This window comes from Cygnus atratus, chromosome Z (assembly GCF_013377495.2).
Source record: "Cygnus atratus isolate AKBS03 ecotype Queensland, Australia chromosome Z, CAtr_DNAZoo_HiC_assembly, whole genome shotgun sequence".
Lineage (NCBI taxonomy): Eukaryota > Metazoa > Chordata > Aves > Anseriformes > Anatidae > Cygnus > Cygnus atratus.
Genome location: NC_066396.1, coordinates 13,248,619 through 13,268,865, shown reverse-complemented (window position 1 = coordinate 13,268,865; position 20,247 = coordinate 13,248,619). Strand labels below are relative to the sequence as shown.

Sequence of the window (20,247 nt, the reverse complement as noted above, 5' to 3'; positions counted from 1 at the left end):
AACCTCTTTGTAAAACATAACGTCAATGGGTGATGTGACTGTAATACGTGTCTCCAAAATACATGGCACAATAAGAGGCCAGGTGGGGCTTGAAGCCCATCATTACCTGAGCTGTCCCTTCCCTGTGCCAGGCTGCGGCATCGTTGTGGTGGCCTTGGCTATGCACAGCTGCCATTCCTGTGCTCAGGGGAGATTTGCATTTTGCTTTTCTAACCCGGGCGTTGCATCAGCTGGACTAAATTCCATCCACTTTGGCAGTCAGTTTCCCTTCTTCTTTAAATAGGAAAATACCACTTGATTTTTTCTTTTCCGCCACCATCATGGAAAAGATGAGGGCAGGTTTTACGGCTGTGGCCAATAGCTTTTTCTCAACAGTTTTAAGTGCTGCAGTTCCCATCATAGTGTCGATAAACACATGCATTTACAGGTTTTGACACTGGGCTCCGTGCACTCCTCGAAACTGCTGAGGAGAGGAGGAAAGAGTATGTGAGCAGTGAGCCAGTGAGCAGGAGGCTTCCAGGGCTCACTGCAGATCAAACACTCTTTCTCTTAATGTACAGCATATGGATGCCTTGGTTTCATTTGTGCCGAGTGAGGCCATGCACGCAGCTCTAGCACAGCTGCTGGAATGCAAAGCAAGACTCGGCAGCACTGAGGCTGTGCTGGAGGCACGCAGAGCTGGAGGCATGGCTCCTCACATGCCACTGCCCCCATGCCTTGCAGCAAAAGCCCAGCCACCATGCGCAGGGGCTGCTGACTGCAGTCTGGCCCAATATAGCTCACATTAAGCTTTTAGCATGGAAATGACCTGCAGCATTTTGTTTAGTGGAGATCATGCACTTCCCCAAGAGCTGGAGGGAATGTCTATGTAAAACACGATGGTGAGATGCTCTGATAATGGATCTCTGACCTTACAGCCTAAACCTCCCAGCTCCTCTTATGTGGATGGGGAAGCATGAGGCCAACAAAGAAATCCTGTTTGGCCTTATCAAAGGCTTAGACTGGGCTATGTAATAGCTGGCAAGACCAAGCTTGCTTGCATGGAGATGTTTCATCCTCCTTCCTCAGCTTTCATCCAAACTTTGCAATGAGGATAATATTACGGAGAGCAGATGAGGTTTTGCTGTTGCAACCCTAGGCTTGACATGGCTGGGCTGGCACCATCAGCCTCCTTTTCCGATTCAAGTAAGGATTGCAGTATTTCCTTGGCACCCTGCATGCACCGAGGCAGCCTGAAAGCTTCAGCTGCCAGGTTGTGTGAAGGATTATGACACAGACAGTGGGATTGAGTGCATGCTCAGCAAGATTGCAGATGACACCAAGCTGAGTGGTGCAGTCAATACAACAGAAGGAAGGGAAGCCATCCAGAGGGACCTGGACAAGCTTGAGAAGTGGGCCCACATGAACCTAATGAGGTTCAACAAGTCCAAGTGTAAGGTGCTGCACCTGGGTCGGGGAAATCCCAGACATGAGCACAGACTGGGAGAAGAACCCACTGAGAGCAGCCCTGCAGAGAAGGACTTGGGGGCTCTGGTGGACAAAAAGCTCGACATGAGCCAGCAGTGTGTGCCTGCAGCCCAGAAGGCCAACTGCGTCCTGGGCTGCACCAACAGAGGGGTGGGCAGCAGGTGGAGGGAGGGGATTGTGCCCCTCTGCTCTGCCCTCGTGAAGCCCCACCTGGAGTGCTGCGTCCAGGGCTGGGGCCCCCAGCACAAGAAGGATGTGGGGCTGTTAGAGCAGGTCCAGAGGAGGGCCACAAGGATGATCAGAGGGCTGCAGCACTTCTCCTGTAAAGAAAGGCAGGAGGAGCTGAGGATGTTCAGCCTGGAGAAGTGAAGGCTCTGGGGAGACCTCAATGCAGCCTTTCAGTACTTAAAGGGTGCTTATAAAAAAGATGGAGAGCAACTTTTTGCTTGGGCAGATAATGATAGGACAAGGGGGAATGGTTTTAAGCTAAAAGAGGGGAGATTTAGATTAGATGATAGGAGGAAATTCTTCACTGTGAGGGTGGTGAGGCACTGGCACAGGCTGCCCAGAAATGTTGTGGCTGCCCCCTCCCTGGCAGTGCTCAAGGCCAGGCTGGATGGGGCTTTGGGCAAGCTGGGCTGGTGGGACCTGTCCCTGCCCATGGCAGGGCGGGCCGGGACCCAAGCCAAACCATTCTGTGATTCTGTGATTACAGTACAGTGCTTAAACTTTCATTGTCACTAGGTAGTACCACTGCCTGGAGAGATGTCATGTTGCTGCTTGTGCAGCAGGGTTGGCAGTACCTGGGATCCGTTCTGCAAAGAGAAGATGGGTCTTAAGTTAGATAAATTACTTATCCCAGGGGAGAGGATGCACCAGTTCTCCATAACTGTTTGCCCCACATGGACCAAAATTCTATAACTGATCATAAAATCAGGAGGCTGCAAGTTTTACTACTCGACAACTTGATAAGGGATTTATTTTTGTTTTGCTATGGGTTTTGTTTATTTTTTTGTATCAGTTAGCACTGAGCAGTCAGACAAGAATGACTTACTAGACTTGGGGCATATTATGAGCAAGTCTCTGGTAAATGCAGATAGTTTGAAGGATGGGATATTTAAATGATGCAACCTGGTCCCCTGCAGCAAAAGGGGTTGCGGCTCCATGCGTCTCGCAGCCACCCACAGGCAGGGCAGCAAGAGAGAAACTGTGAGCATGTCAGGTCCTTCTGCAAGCTCTCAGTGCTCTCCACCACAAGCTGTCTGTTAGCATTGGTCTCAGTACAGCGAGGATGAGGTAGACAAAACTCTGTTTGATTTTGGGTTGTTTCACTTCTGCCTGCAAAAGGGGAGAGAGTCCAAGGGCAGCCAGTGGCTCAGTCTGTAACAGAGCAGGAGGAAACCAGCAGCAGCCTTGCTCCTTGCAATCTGGATGGCTAACCAAAATTACAGAGGAAAATATCAGGATGAAAAAAACAAATGGAGCTGACACATTGTATAAATAGGTCTTCAAATGTCATGTGTGGCTGGAACAAAGACGTTTTGTTCCAAAGCAAGAGACAGCTTCAGATGGCTCAGTAATACACATTGAGAGGTTTGCTTATTTGGAACAGTGCTCTTCTAATGAAAAGGTTAATTGTGTTGCAATGGAAAAGAAAAAAGGCTAAGCAGAGGCCAGGCCTGCACTCCTCACCCTAGCAAAATCTCCCACTGGCTTCAATGGAGATTTTCTATAGCAAACATCGCAGGACTGAACCACAAATGGGTCCATAAATTATACAGTAGGTATATTCAGGGGTCAATAAAAATAGCTAAACAAACCATATATTCTACCAGCATTAATCCCACTGGGTTTCAGAAGAGCTGCAGCAGCAGCCAGAGAGAGAAGCCCGGTGCTCAGCAGGCTGGCCCCGGGACCTCCCTGCCCGCACACTGAGTGCCTGTCCTCAAGGTGTCGGCACTCGCCATTGGCTTTTTCACTCAAACCACGACATTTCAGTCCCTTCCCCCAAAAAAGCTCCCTGACCCATGTGGAAACCTTTCTGCCTTGCAGTTGAATAAGTGGGGACAACTCCTCTGTCCCTGACAGCAATCCCAGTCCTGGCTGCAGGTTTCCTCCTGCTGTCCCAAGCCTTCGGTCTGCTGTCTGCCAAGTGCAGCGCTCTGCCTTCTCTTTCCTCACAGAGAGCATATGGGCACCAGTCCCTAGCCCAGGCCTGCATGCCTTAACCCCGAGTAGCCCTAGGAGGTCTGAAGCCACCAAAATCCACCCCGGAGCTGCTCTTTTGACTGCTATTGAGTTACCCAGGTTTTGCAGGAGTGCAAATAATTGCTTCAAAGCTGTTGCATTTGTTGGCAGTGTTCACATTATACTATAAAACAGGATCTAAGTATAATTCCCCTAATCTCTTTGTTTCTGTTCCTCTTAGTAATTGTGTACTCAACTTGTTTCATGCACCCTGGGGTTTCCAGAGCTTCAAGACCTTTTACTGTGCTCTTACCATGTTGCTAATTCCTATTTCTTTTCTCCCTCTTCATTGCTGCTCTCCCACAGCTTTCTCTTCATTTGCTGTCTCATCACTCCCACATTAATCTCTGGCCCCACAGATGCTGTAAACATGTCCAAATATTCCCTTACTTCAGGTTTTATTTCAGGTTAAAATCATTCCCCTTTGAGATACAACAGGGGCTAACAGGCATTCATTGCTAGAATTTGGTATTATTTTTAATAGCAGTTTTAATCTGGAGCTGAAATATTTCCTTCAAAACAAACAAACAAACAAACAAAAATTTAGAGACCAACTTTGGTTAACTATGAGTGACAAAAGACCCAGAAATCATTTTACTGCAGGAGCAGATGGGTCCTTTGTGGGGTGAGAGTGGCTGCAGTCAGGGCAAGGCTGAAAATCTCCCAATACCCAGTTTCTGGCTGCGGCTCTCAACTGGGAAAGGAAAGAATAGAACAAAAATGCAGATTCAGAGTCGTATTTTCCCTGGAAAACCCACCCTGCTTCCAACAATTTGCAGTTCAGGAACTTCCTGAGCCAGATGTTGTACTGGTGCCTAACAGCACTCAGCAGGTCTGTCATTCCCCGGAAAGGCACCCAAACCCTTCTGTGAATTTATTCTTTCAGGCAATTTGATTCTGTACAATGCAAGCAAGCTCTTCTCTGCTGGATTTAAACCTTTATTTCATTGATTGCCTGCTCATTCTTGGGTCCTGATGAGTCTCCAGTCCTGCTCCACCTTCATGGTCTCACCAGTCTGAGGAGCCCTCCTTTCTCACATTATTCACGTATCCCTTCTCTCTTCCAATCAGACCACGTCCCCCTTGAGAAGATGCTCCCATCAGGATGCTGCATGGGAACAAACCCTGGTTTTCCACAGATGTGCATTGACTTTTCTGTTTTGTTTTCCATTCTTTTTCCAATAATTCTTTTCAGGTGTTGGATGGGGAAGTCATCAGAAACATGACTTCAGAAATGGCATGTTGCATCCTTCTTGCAATCCCCTTTGTTAGACACTAAACTTTTTGCCAAATGTTAGGTATGGATCTAACGCCAATTTTATCAGTCAATACAAGATATCCTCTGTCAGATGAAATAAGATCTCATATTACTGCTGTGAATGCATGTGTGAAGCAGCTGTGGAGTCAGAAGGTATGGCCCCAAGGCTGTGCCACTGTGTGGTACCAACAGACATCCACTGCACAGAGCTGTCCATGTACAAAGACCCAAAGTGTCCAGGTTTGAGGCAGCCATCTGCTTAGGGACAGATCTTGGGTCTCATTGTTCACTGTAAAATTACCAAAGGGATCCTGCCTTCTGGGAGCTACAGAGAGGGCTGCCTTGAATCAAAACAGATCATAGATGAAGAGCTGGCCCTTCCTGAGAACAGTAATTTCTGGAGGAAGGCACACGGGAGTAGCCCAAGGACAAAGGGTGACCAAGGGTAGCTGCAAACAGGGAGTTCAGGGACTGCAAAAATGTGGCACAGGCAATCCCTCCAATCTGTGATGATAAGTGCAAAAGTGTTTCTATCAAAACAGGAAACAGGTGTGTAAATGTAAAAATGTACATAAAAGAGAAAGTTCTTGTGGCTCCTGTATGGACCGGGGGCCTACCACAATGAAGTAATAAAGATGCCCTAAGGGGCAGGTGTTTGGGAAGAGTGTCCCACAGCGGTATTTTCTGGTGTTTATATAAGAGATCAAATTCTGTTAATGGTGAATTGTTTCCTATCAGGGATATCTGGTTTCATTTCATCTGCAAGTGGGAACCTCATTTAAAAACTCACAGTAAGTCAACAATAACAAGGCATTTTTGCAAGGAGTATGAAAACCTCCCTTTCTTATCCTGACAACTAGCGGAACAACATTTGGAATAGTTAAAAAGTAACTCCTAAAACTTGGAATCTGTTCCATTAATCTGTTAAGAAAATCTTGGTAATACATTAGGCTGATTTCTTAGTGTTGGTAATATGTGACTATTATAGGACAATGCACATAAGTCTCAGTAGTAGACTGCAATTTATATTTGACTGTGAGTCCGTACATTACATGTTAGCATGAATCCATGAAGCATCTCTGTGTCCTGATATCTCTTTGGGTAGCTGCTCTGGGGAGATGGCTTTATCCCAGCTGATCCCATTAAATGTTTACCTATGTTTTTGGAATAGGTGTGATATTGGCCATGTTTAATGTAAACGAATCCCTCATAGGTTTTCACTACATGACATCAGCGATGCTTGTTTTTGGATAAGGTGAAATAATGAACAGCCTAAAACTGTCTCCACAACCTCATTATCTGAAAGATAAACAGAAACTAGCAGGAGTGCCCAGAATCAAAGGTCACAGTGATGCTATTTTATCTAGGACAAGAAAGTTCTTTCACAGTTTCATGTATGGGATTAATTTACCCATCTCATGATAAAACATAAATCTCCTTTATCTTCTTTGACGCTGTCTAACTATAGACTCAAAATCACACCATGTGAAGATTTTTGAGCAAATATGGTAAAGCCTCTCTTAAAAACAAAGGTAATCCCTCTGAGTCCGCATGGTCTCAGTCATGTTTATTCATCTCTTCCAGTGTTATAACTCAATAAATACTGCTATGGCTTAGCTAGGACAGCCACTAAATGTATAGTTTTATGGCTGAGTCTGCTCTCTGGCGCTCATTTAATCATGTGTTTTATTGTCAGCTCTTCTCAAACTGTCAAACGTTGTTCCTTATGAAAGAGAGACCTGCTTTCTGTAACACACATCCCCCCTAGTCCCACTTATCATTTGGTACTATTGCCTTTCTTTTCTCTAGGCTGTTGATGACATTTATGGCTGTTTTTTTTCCCAAGAAATAACGTTGTTGGTTTTTTCAAACAGGGCCTCTTTTTCACTTTTTAGTGCTTTGGCTCAATAATTTCTCACACACTAGAAATGGCCCAGCTGATGTGTTGATCTTTATATTCATCCCCATCCAAGAGTCGTAAGCAGCAGTGAAAACACACCGTGTGTGCTGGCTGTGCCTTACTTCGGGAGGCCCCGTGGAAAATCCCGTTCTGGCTCTGCTCAGTGACACCACAGCACAGGCCACGCGTGCTGGTGCTCGGGCCTGGCCTCTGCCACCCCTCCCTGGGAATGGACACCGTGACCAGGGGCAATACAGGCAAGGCAGTGGAAAAACACACGTTTGGCCATGGTCTCATTCAGTAGAAATCTACTTTTCATGTGAACATGATAGAAACTACCAGTGGCTTGGCACTGTGCATTGGTGGTGTGTAAATATGTGGTGGCCTCTGCAGCTCCCGTGCCTTACTGACGCCATAGGGCTACCTGTGTCCTTAGGCAGCTTTGTCCCAAGAGCAGTGAGAGGATTAGGGGCAGAGATACACTTCAGTAGGTACCAACCTCATTGAGACCTACAGGGACTCACAGAGGTAACAGTTACAAGCAGAATCCAGGCAAATAATCTCCTGCTTGGACTTTTAACCATCTCCACATACACATATTTAAAACCAATAGTAAAGATGGACTATTTTCCTACACTTTTTCAGGCTCAGCATTTTGTTTCTCCACCAGAAAATGCTGACTTAGCAAAATGGAAAGCTTTTGTTGTAACTCACATATCCACCATTTCCTATGGTAACGAATGAGGGGAGCTGCAGCCTACCTCTCCTGCGTCAGACTAAATGGCAAAGCTGAACCAGAGCGCTCTGGCGCTGCAGAGACGAAATATCCCCTACCAGGTGTTGAAAGAGATCCTCAGCTGTCCCCTCCTGTCACTTCACCTGTGGCCCACACCCCCTCTTTGCCCTGTGTCCAGCTCCCCAGGCACAAGACTCACAGGCCACAGTTGCCACTGGGTTGTCACTAGTCAGCCCAGGACCCTCTAGCAGTGCCAGAGGAATGGCTCACTGACAATGCCAGATTAGTTTCCAGGTCCAGACAGGTAGTTCAGCCTCCCCTCTGCTGAGCAGACACCTCTAGAGCAAAGCTGTGCTCCACCAAATTAGTATGTTGTCAGATTAGTATCCTCCACAGGCAATGCAGTGTCACAGGAGCAGAGGAGAGCAAGATGCCTGGCCCCTTGTAGGAGCTATCCTGTTTCATCTTCTGATGAAATATTTAAGTGCAGAAAGGTTTTGGAAGCTCTTCTGTTAAAGTGTCATTTTTCAGTCCAATACTGGTCTGCAAGTAGGTTATGTCCATCCTGACATGTTCTGTGATCTTGGCACAAGTTCTGTGCCAACTAATGAATGTTAATCAGGGCATGCATATTCACACTTTCTGAGACGAGGTGAAACAAATAACAAAGCAGAAAAAAAGCCAGTCCTTCTCACAGCAAACCATTAATAGAACAATGATGAAGGAAGATAACAGCTCTCATATAATCCGCTTAAGCAGAAGAATATAATTTGAAAAGAGAGTCCTAACACTGTGTCAAGCTGTACAATTTTAATCTCATTGCCCATGTGCTTTGTAAGCGTACAAGAAGTATGTGGCTGTTCCCCAAAAGCCTGACCCACTCCAGGCTCCCTGTGCTGCCAAGAACTGCTGAAACCACTCAGCAAGCAGGACTGATAAGAACGCAGTGAGAAAGCAGAAAGGTGTTTGGAGCTGGGAGGCTGGGCTGCAATATCACCATTTCCATCCAACTAAAGAAAACTTGCTTTTTGAAATCTTGCAGAGAGCAATAAATGTGTGTTTCCTGACCTCAGCAGGGGTCTGGCTGAGAGGAGCCCATTTCAGTTGCCGAAGCCATGCGCATCAGCTCTGTGGAGTTGCCAGCTCCCTCTGCAAGATGGCCTGTAACGTGTACACATAATATCTGGCAATAATAATACAGAGAAAATGAAAAATGCTTCTCATTCATTGCAAACAAATGGGTACAGTGCAATCCTAGGCAAACTTTCCTGAAGCTAGCAGCCTTCTGGATTGAAAAAGAAGTGAGTGAAAAGGGAGCGAAGGGGTTTGGGGGACCCTTGACAGGAAATGCATGGGAACTGTTACTTCGAAGAAGGGAGCAGACATCTAGGAAAAGAGAAAGTTTTCACATGCAGCCTTTTCTTTTTGCTCTGGAAGAGCAGAGTTATGCCCATGACCAGCACGGGCACTTGCAATGCCACTTGTGTGCTGCCTGGGCTGCACTGTGCAAACAGCGGCCAGCAGCATCGCCCTGCTCACAGTGCAGACCCTTGTTGCTCGTCTACAAGTTATCCCCAAAGCAATCACTTCTGGCATTTAAAAGCCCAGCGACTCTGCAGGTCTGGGCACCTTCAGAGAAATAAACAGTCTTTCACGTGCTTCTACTCCAGGTTTCTTCCTTTTAGAGTCTTTGTCTATCAGGACCTGTGATACCAGCACTTGAGGTTATTTAGAAGAACAAACCCATGTTCAGTTGAGACTGAAGCAGTATTCCCTGTGGATGTGCTGGCATTGCAGCCCAATGTTCACCTGAACATCATTGCTCTGGCTCAAAGTACCAGAGCCCTGGAACAAGCAGCTGCTGGCAGTGCTCTGAGCTGCCTAGCCACACACAGTTTGAGAAACACAACCTGGCCACCTCTCTGTCCAGGATTTTACCTCATAGTCCTCCTTGTTCCTTTCCGATACAAAATTGGCAGCCACCCAAGAAAAATGTTCAGCAAACCAGGTGGAGAAATGTATGGCATCTATACCACTGCTAAGTGTGAAAAAGATAGAGCATGCAATGTAAAAGAGCAAATAAAACAAGAAGTATGGTAGCATCTTTGATTTGGATTATTTCTAGTGTGAAAGCTAAGGAACATTGTTATGTGTGGATAAAATACAGTTCTCCTTTTACTTCTGGCATACATGTATTTATTTATACACATCAAAGAAGTTCGTGAATTGTCCTGACTACAGGACCTCAACACAAACGTAACCAATTTCATAGTCAACATACAAAATGCTAAAATCAATAGCTAACCTGATCTCTTCAAACCAATCGCACACCAATAGATCCATTGTAGCAATTCCATTGTCGATGGTTTAAGAGTTATAAAGGTGCTTTCCTGAAGTTTTACGTGGAATAACAGTTGGTAGCAATGTCACCTGGGTCTAGCCAGTGTGGGAGACCTTTGGCTGGAAGCTGTTTTGCTTTCCCTTGTAAAAGCTCTGTTGTGTTTACTTCACTAAAGTTTAACTTGGCTATGATTTCATGACTACTGAATTCACACTGTCCCCGGCCAAGCCATAGAATAGCTAAAGACTCAATAAAGATGAGTGACATCATTAACCCAATACAGTAGCTATTCAGATGTACGCTGTGGTCTCCTTACATAATCACCTAATTTTAGCTACTGAGTGAACAACATACAGTACCACAGTGTATTATGAGCTCTGAATAACTGTCAAATATCCAGATGCTTTTTTCAAGGTTATTTTATTTTCCTGGTTTAAAATTATTTCCTTACGCAAATCTCAAGGTGTTATTTTCCCTTCAGCAAACCCTCTCTTCAAAATACGTTGAAGGCTTCTGCTGCTCCTGATCATCTTGACACATCATTACCTGGCCATCACATATAGCACTCATAATAGCTCATCACACATAATAGCGCTCGTGGCACTCGTGTACAGCACAGGATCTTGGGATCTTATAATAGCTGCAAATAAGAACAGACCTAAGAAAGCAGTAAGGTGATACAAGCCATAATTCTAGCACCAGACACACACATGCTCAAGTAAAACCACCTGGTTTGCTAAAAGTAGCTGTTTCTTGCAGTTTGAGAAAACATTGATGAATATACTTTTTAGCCAGAAACATTTCTGAGCAAGGACTTCTTTTAGCTACATGCTTCAGCTGAAGTGTCTCCAGGCCCTGTTTCCTGACACCAAATCACAGCAGACACAGGCAGGTTTGATGCAATTTGTAGGTTCAAACTCCGGATACAAATTGAATGTGCTGGCTTAAAATCACTAGCTGTAGTGTTGGAATGTCCCTCAGATGGATCCTCTTCTTTTGAAAGAGCAAAAAAGGCAGGGCTCTCATTTTGGGAATCCCACATGTGATTTGCAGGCAGGCACAGTGCCCAACACTACACAACATATGCCCCATGCAACCAGGCTCTGTAGATTGTGCCACGGACAAAGACAGCTCAATGACCCTATTTGATCTGGCTAGACTTTCTTAAGCTTTTTTTCTGCTATTTTTATGTAAGTATGCTCTAACAATGAAAACCATAGCTTTAAACATCTCATCATTTCTATGATGTCTTTTATCTAAATCACTTAAAGCACTAAATCTCTATGTATTACTCAAAAGTGCCTGTGCCTGCAGAAACATATCGAGAAGAGGTTGGATTTCTTTGCAATTACAGAAAAGATTCAAGACTCTCTACAGTGCTTGAACCAAGGCGCTTTATTAAGTAACATGCAAAACGAGTGATTACATTGAAAAGCCATCTCCTCTTTTATGATCCCCCAAACCCCAGCTCTGCTAATCCCCCCATCCCCATGCTGGACATTTGGCTTTCTCTCTGCACACTCTCCCTCACTGCTGCCCTGAGCCGTTCTCTAGCCGGGAGAGCTGGCAATCAGTCCCAGTCCCTTGTGTAATCAACTAGCTCACCTCGGAGATATGCTCACATCGTGCTGGCGCAGACTCACTTCTTCCACTTTGCAGCGCTACGATCTGCAGACAGAACTCTGGCCCAGATTACTCTATAGTTAAGACAAAACTAGTGTCTTTGTGACAATTTCTGGAAAAACAAACATGCAAAAACCCAAGGCACCATCCTCTGCTGGCTTAAGTGAGTGTAGCTCCTTAGCACTTGTTTCCATTAGCAGAGGTGCTGGCTCCCGAAAGCCGTTTTGCTCTGTGCTGCTGGCACATTTCTGATTGTGTTGTCAGCAGGAGTCAAGCAAACCACGTTAACGTTGGGAGCTGTGTCTGTGCAGCTAGCTACGTATAGCTTTCCACCCCGCAAGCATCTGACCTATGTTAACGACATCGCGGCAGCTAAAATTGCAATGCAACAATAAAATTCTCTGTGTGGTAAAAAACGGCTGTAAAATTCCCCGTGAAAAATCCCACTTGATCTATAGATTAAAAACGAAACCGAAGCCCAGTCACTCAGGAATGCCGAGCACCGCAGACGGGAATGCTGATCGTGCTTCGGGACACGGAGGGCAGCCTGGGATCCCGCTGCGGTGCTGCCTCTCCTCCCCGGCGCTCACAGAACTGCACAAGAGAAAGAGCCAGGCATGACTCCGCACAGCACCCTGTGGGATCGCAACCTCCACGCTCATTCTTGCAGGCAGAGGGCCCTGCGTGTTAGATTCCAAGCATTTTTAATTAAAAGGGACTGGCTGTTGACAGGAACAGCCAAGGATCAGTATCAACAGGGATGCTGGGTAGTGGGGAGCCAGTGCAGCACCCTGCGTCCTAAAGAAAGAGGATGTTTTCTCGGCTGTGTGCACAGGATTGAGTGCCAGAGACCACAATGACGCTGGAAAGCACAAGGTGGAATTAAGTGACATGCTGCTCAGGGTACATTTCCAAAGGAGCAATTTCAACAGGAGCTGCCAGTGCAGCATGCCCACCCTCACTGGCATGCAGTTTCTCAAGACAACCAAATGGCTGGTGATGCAGTTACACAGCTCTGCTTGTAATTCAGACAGAAAACCACAGGAGCTGGTTTACAACCATGGGATAAGAGTATTCTCCTCATTCAAAAAGATGTGTTACAGGCTTCCAAGCTACAGAAAGAGCCTGGTAAGGAGCACCAAAGGAATACTGAAATAGCTGAACTATACTCTTGATCTGCCACTAATCTGACTTTGATTAACTCTCCCCATCTTGTATTTGTTTCCTCAATCCTGTAGTAATAATTGTTTTCCCATTTAGATTCTTAGAGTAGATACCATCTCTGATCATCAAGCTGAGAGGCATCTAAAGAGAATTTAAAAATAACTTAAACAGAATAAAAGCCCAGACTTAAACAAGGATTCTTGCAGAGCAGCAAAAACGAAAGGCGGTAAGCAATGCAGGGATACTTGGTAGGATTTAATAATTTTTTTTTCTTCCAAGAAAAACATTTAACAATTTACAGAACTGCTTAAAACACAGTTGTTTGCTAAAACAGAGCAGTATGCAAGACTGTAGGACAAGTAATTAAAAGAAATAGACAGAATATATACCCTTGCAATACTTATCTCACAGACCTAAAGGTATTTTTTTTTAGTGTAAACATGAGTTGAAATCCAGTAAAAATTAACAAAAGTATCCTACAAATGGACATTTTATGGGCTCTTAACCAAAAAGATTATCGCTTCATGAACAGCAAAATCTCTCCCTGCTTTTGGGAATGTGATATCTGTCACATTCATTGAAATCCTTCTTCTTTCATTGAATTTAATTTCACTGAAAACCTTCTCCCTTTCCAGTACTGAGAGTGTTTGTAAAAAAAGATGCAGGGCAACATCTTTCATGGGCAGATAGTGATAGGGCAAGGGGGAATGGTTTTAACCTAAAGGAGAGATTTAGATTACATGTTAGGAGGAAATTCTTCACTCAGAGATGGTGAGGCGCTGGCACAGGTTGCCTGGAGAAGCCTGTGGATGCCCCATCCCTGGCAGTGCTCAAGGCCAGGTTGGATGGGGCTTTGGCAACCTGGGCTGGTGGGAGGTGTCCCTGCCTATGGCAGGGGGTTGGAATTAGACGGTCTTTAAGGTCCCTTCCAAACCAAACCTTTCTGCGATTCTGTGATTCTTCTGTAATCTTTCTTGCATTACAGAATGATGTGTTTATAAAACATTGTGGAAACTTTGAAAGTTGATTCATTGATTTTGTTATGACTACAGGCTGTGATGCATAGGCATCTCAACTAGACACGCATTATCATCAAACAAGAGCCTAGGGAGCCCAACTTCCAGCCCCACTACTTGAGAAGAGGTTTCCAAAATGTGTCATTGCAACAGGATCCTGTAAACTGGAACTTCAGAGCTAAGAATAACTAGAAATGGATGCCTCAGCACTGGGGAAAATCTCACCAAGACGGTAATTTCTAGCACGATGTCTCTCTTTTTTTTTTCTTTCTTTTTTTCATTTTCTTTTTCCATTTTTGTGACTCTCTGGGGAACTCTTGGAACTTTTCTCCATTCTGCAAAGGGTTACCATTGGTGTTCTGGACCCCAGCTGGGGTGATGGAGAGGTCTCTCAGAGTAGAATACTTACCATGGATTCTTCCACTTTGCCCCTTCTCATCGCTCACTCTCATTGAGCCAGCTTCGGTTCCTCCAGTCCTCTATGTTTCACATAAGATACTACCCTAAACAGGGTAAGTATTCCCCAAGATAACTGCCCATCCACACAATTAATGCAAAGGATCCCTCTTTGTGCCACGCAGATTTTCAGAGAAGAGCCATCCTGACCATTTTTGTCCTCTTCAGCGGCTGTGAGACACAATGTGCAACAGTCCTGCTCCAGGCCTCACTCAAGCTGCTCGCTTGGGAGCAATCCTTTTGGCAAAAGCTCCACATGGAGCTTTATTTGGCTGCCATGTCAGAGGAAATGCAGAAGTGCAAATCGCCATCCACCAGCTCTGGTGAAGCTGAGAGTGCTCCTACCACAGAGGCAAAAATAATCTGCATTTTAAATTATTGTTTTCCAGATGTATAATTTTGCATTTGTCAGGGTGACTCCTTTTGTAATTTCCTGCTTCTCTTTTTTCAGTGGTGTTTGCAGTATTCATCTGCATCATCTGCTAATTTCATTAACATCCTGTTTAATGATCTCAAAGGGTGTACTTTAAAATATTACATAGAACCGGACATAAAGCCCCCATTCCTGCAGCATCCCACCAGCCACCTCCCACTCAGCCCTGTGCCCTGCTATTCAGCATGACCCGTTTCTTACTCATCTTGAAGACTTCATACCATGTTTGCATGATGTGTCATAATTTTAAAATACTGCTGAATCATTGGTACTTACTTGCTTAGTCAGGGATTGCCACTGGTTTTCCCTTGACTGCTACGTTGTGCCTTTAAGGACTGAATGAGATTTCTCTGCGCTTTTACAATAACAGCACAGTTTTGCCCCAGTTCTGTGATGCACTAAGTTATGGGGCACGGCTATGGGAAATTTTATTGTTAAAAATTTGCTGGATAATAAACCAAAATCAGCAAATTACAGCAGTATGTACTATTGTACCAAGCTCGAAACTTCACTTTCTCCCTAAAATGCCATCACAACAAATCCACATTTTTATTAGTCCATAACTCAGCAGCATCATTAAAATACACATCAAGATATATTTATTCTGTGAAGAATCAAGGAGATCTTACTGTAAAAAGTCACAACAACTTAGAGTCATTGTTGATAATATTGCTTGCAGAGGCTATTTTGAAGATGCTGACATCTTTATTTGGAAGATTCTTGATGTTAGCCTCTGCTTAGTCAGGTAATTTCAAATGGAGAGCCAGTTGCAAACTACACATCAATTTCATCACAGAGCAGCCCACTTGCTGATGCCACACATGGTAATGTTAGAAAATCATGTTTGTTTGGTAAAAGATGTCTTTTATTAGAATCACATGCAAATTCCCAAGCTTCCTGAGTTCTGTTGGAGTCTTTTGCTTTCATAATCACTGTGAACTTAGACTTCACTGCACTGAAGAGATGCCACCAAGTAACAAGAGATGCAAACACACCCAACTAGTATAGAAGCTGTACTGCTATTTGTGCAGTTTATATGGGCTAAAGAAGCATGCCAATATACAGTGCCAAATATATATATATATATATATATATACATATGTATTACTGGGGAAAGTCTTCATAAAATTAAAATTAAAATTGTTATAGGCACAATTCCTAGCACATTCTCTTCTCACCCACCTGCTGTCTCCCTGGGTACTGACGGCTCCAGTCTGAGGGGCAATGGGAAAGATGGGGTGTTGCAGCCAGTGATTAGCATCCACAGCTCTTTCCCATGAGATGGGTGTTGAAGATGAAGCTTTCTTCCTCACTGTAGAATACCCATAGGATTATTTTTGTACATTTTGCAAGACACACTGACCCTTTGCTCTTCCTTTGTTTCTCTAGAGTTCCATGTTATGTCCAGATTTACTATCCATGGCCTGCTTTGTATTTACGACAGTTCATTTTTTCCCCTCTTTGCTATTCCTAACACCAGCCTACCCTGCTCCCAAGGTTGGATTCTCTCAATGACCAGAGATCGATTGCTGGTGAGTTGCTTCTAGCCCCAGTGTTGGTTGGTGCAGTCTCGTGTACACACCTTCAAAGTCTCTGTCATCCCTTGCCTGTACTCCTCTAACTGAGGCTGCACTACAGATTCACATCATCAAGGCAAGTAAAGCAGGATGGGATGGATCAGGAATGCAGGTTTCATCAAGCGTGAACACTGCAGAAATCAACAAGAAACAGCAAGAGACTATTTCCAGCCTAGAAACAAATGAGCCCCTAAGGATACGAGAAGCAGGGACACGGGGTGGTCACTGGCATGCACATAATACAAGAGAAGAGCAAATAGTGCCTGAAGACAGACTTCCAGAGATGTTCTCTAATAAATTTCTAGTTCCTTAGCATCTGAGTGCTAAGGAAATCTGCACACTAAGTGTCATCTGCTACCTGCAAGCTACGTGTTTGTGTGCACACCTATGTTCTTAAGCCAAACAATTTATTTGATTCTAGAGGGACTATGAAGTCAGCCACAACACAGTCGCTGTGATCTTGACAAGCATTGGGCTAGAAAAACTACACAAAAATGATGAATTTCAGTAAAACCTTCTTGAGGCCAATACTTGAGCAGATGGTGAGCAGGAAAGCCGTACAACAAGAAACATTGATGCTTCAATCATGCTTAGAGTTTTGGGAACTCAATGGGCGGGCAACAAAATCATCACAGGCAAGGCAACCATAGATGTCATTGCAGTTTCACAGCTTTTAGCAGGTGGGAATTTTGTAATTCAATCCCAGAGTAAATTAGAGCAGATGGACACCTATAGGTGTATGGTTAGCCCTACTGCTAATTCATAGATTACATAAGATTATAGCAGATCACATTTTTTATTATATTAGAAAAATTAAAGAAAGAGAGAATTCAGTATCCAAACACCTAACTGGGATAGGCTGGAAATATGTTCAGAATGTGGAATATTGAAAAGCTGAGAACAAGGACGTCTTGAGGCCTCCCACATCAAACACTGTAAATGTCAGAAGGATTCCTGCTGGACACAAAGTGACAGAGCCATTAAAGAAATCCTGAAACCAAAGGACATGAAGGGAATCCAGCAATTTCTAGGAAAGACAACTGTTTTTCCAAATATTTCTGAGTAGGCCTGCTAGAAAGCTTATGAACCCTTAAGAAAATTAATGCTGTATAAAACATTTCCTTCCCATGCATATGGGAAGCCTTATGGATCTGCCACTAACCAGCTATTTCAGTGGCTTAGCTGAATGAGGAGAGAATTCATTAATTACATCCCCTGACAACTGGAAGCTGTAAAAAGCTGCAAGCACTTGGGGATCAAGAGAAAATTCAAAACAAACTTAACAAAATGGAGATACATTCTGAGAAAATGCAACGAAACTCAGTACAAAGGACAAAATGCAATACTGCAAGAATAATACATAAACACTAGACAGTGAATTGGCTGGGCAGCAACCCTGCAGAAGAGGTTCTGGAGCATTGGGGTAGGGGGGGGAATAGGACCCAAGCACAAATCAATAATACCAAATTGCAGAGAAAAAAAAAAAAAAAAGAGCGTAATGAGACATACAAGCACTTTCCATGTTCCAAAAGCACTTTCCAGTAGTTCCAGAAGAGTAGCCTCGTCTGAAACACTGAATACATGGTGGGCAAAACACTTCAAGAAATATGTGGACAATGTGAACACAGCAGAGAAAAACAAAGAAATGGTATGTCAGAAAGCAAAAATTAAGGGAAAATAAAAAAAAAAAGAGGAGAGAAGATAGAAAACTTCAAATATAATAAATAGCTACTGTAAAATGGAAGGTCATAAACTGACTTCCATGGCTGCTGGAAATGGGCTAGAAAATAATGGACTTAAATTGCTGCAAGAACATTTTTTCTTAGAGGCTATGAAAAATATTGTGGTGCTATGAAGAATCAAAGACTGGAACAGATTGCTTAGGGAGACTGTGGAGTCTCTACCATGGTAGCATTTGAAGATCTGATCCAATAACCATGCCAGAACTGGTTCATGTGTATACCTGTAACTTGGGTCAAGGATGGACTACATAATTTCTCAAGGACTCATCTAGTCCAGTTTACCTACTGCGGGTGTTTAGCTGTTGCATCTATTATTTCATGATGCACTGAGGAAAGGCCAGAACCCACAGGAATATCTGTCTGAAACACTAAAAAATCTTAAGAACTAGCCCTGACATACAACAGTTCTGCAGAAACACAATGATACCTAAGGTTTAAAAATGAAGGCAAGGGAAGGAGCTTATTGACTATGCTTTCTGCATCAGCCTTCTTTTCAGTTATCTCTTGGAGTAAAAGATGAAAATGCTATCTGACTATCACCCATTAGAAAATATCATGATGTATTGCTGAGCCATTCAAGCAACACTTAGGTTATGGAGATTCCAACCAGGTATTTTAGTATAGGACACTGCTGCCAAGTGGGAGACCGTCAGCATGCCCCATTACCTTTGCATGTAGGAAGGGAAGCCTTTGCAACCAAAGCAGATTTCAACCAGGATTATTTGCTACGTACGGGGAAATATCTTGTGTTTCAGATAGTCTAGACTGCATGAAGCAATTAGTTACTGGAGTCCCAGAGGATGGATGAAGCACATATTGTATACAAAATTGTGTTTAAATGAGATTAGCCAAAAATCCTAGCAATTTGAAAACTGATGTAATAAGATGATTTCAAGCTTCAATGCCAGGCAAGCATAAGGACATCTCTGCTGTCCAACTCTCTAACTTTTCATTTATCTGTGTGCATGAGATGGTGCAACAGATGAGAACAGCACAGGGATAACAACAGGGGACAGAATCTCACGTCCTAATCTACCCATGGTAAAAAGTCACAACCAGTTTGCTGATTTTTAATGAGCTGAGCTGTGGGTCTTTCAGCAAGTTCCCATTGCTGAGAGGCAGGCTGGGAGAATACACAGGCATTTAACATGACCAGGAAACAGAAGAGGGATTTTGCAATACTGTTGTGACTAACAGGCCACAATAAAAGACATCAAAATTAACAAATGATTCAGTACTAAATGAGGTTCCGTGATACAGATGTCTCAAGTTAGATGCCCACAGAGTCATCAGAGGTCAAAGAAATTAATGGACAAAGATCCAACCAAGAGGATGCCACTTCTCCTCAACAATGCCACTCATTGCGAAACATTCTACAGGGTCCGGCAGAGATTGAACTGACAGGATAAAGATTCATGGTTTCTCTTCCCAGAAAAAAACACTCTTTTAGAGCCCAACAGAGAAATGCAGGCATGACAAAGGATACCAAACTAAGCATGTTAGCATGAGCAAAGAGACAGTGACCAGGAGCCTCTGATCACAGGTTCACTCACAGTTCTCGTTAACGATTGCAAAAACAGAGGCTAAAATATAACCTTCAGTAAATTACAGGTCATAGGAAGTACTTGTGATGAGAGGAATTTAAGCAACCATAAAGCAGTTGCAAGCAGTTAAGAGAAAAAGTACCAGGAAAGAAAGCCTTAGCAATCACCTGACCTGTTGCTGAAGACGTTAAAAGTAAGATATGTAAGCAATTCAAAGGACTACAGAGTCAAAATAAGACCTCTACAGCAACAGCAAAATCATAAACAATGAATGTGAAACTGGGCAACCCACCAAGTGATGGGCTACAAAGATCTGGCAAGAAAAGTCCTGGCCCTAAGGACAGGCGAGTAGTACCGTATGGGTCATCAGCACGAGGGCCAGAAATCACTGTAAGGAAACATTTAGAAGCTGCACAGAACACGGAAAGAAATGTTCAGGTTTGGGGATGACATCACAGAAGCCATTCTGCTTGCCAAAATGCTAGTGATGATTGTGACACCTCTGTAATGGAGTAAAAGTAAGCAAACAAACAAAAAAAGCCCACCTTGTTTCAGAAATAGTGAAGCAAAAGCCCATCTAGACTCCGGCTACATTAGCACTCGATATGGACACATAAGAGACCAAAATCACAGCTTGGCAATGACTAAAACCTAGGTCCCGGGTAAAGTTTAAAGAAAATTAGGTTCATAAAAAAATCAATACAAGTATTGTTTCTAATATTCCAATTTGCATGTAGAGGTGT

At 43.8% G+C, this 20,247-nt stretch overlaps 1 long non-coding RNA gene across 1 annotated transcript; it reads left to right on the top strand.

Annotated features, from left to right (window-relative positions):
* Positions 1 to 12,176: 12,176 nt before the first annotated feature.
* LOC118256668 (uncharacterized) lies at positions 12,177 to 17,719 on the top strand. Its single transcript, XR_004781281.2, has 3 exons — positions 12,177 to 12,700; positions 13,789 to 13,984; positions 16,122 to 17,719. It is a non-coding gene; the product is annotated as an uncharacterized LOC118256668 (long non-coding RNA).
* The last annotated feature ends 2,528 nt before the right edge of the window (positions 17,720 to 20,247 follow it).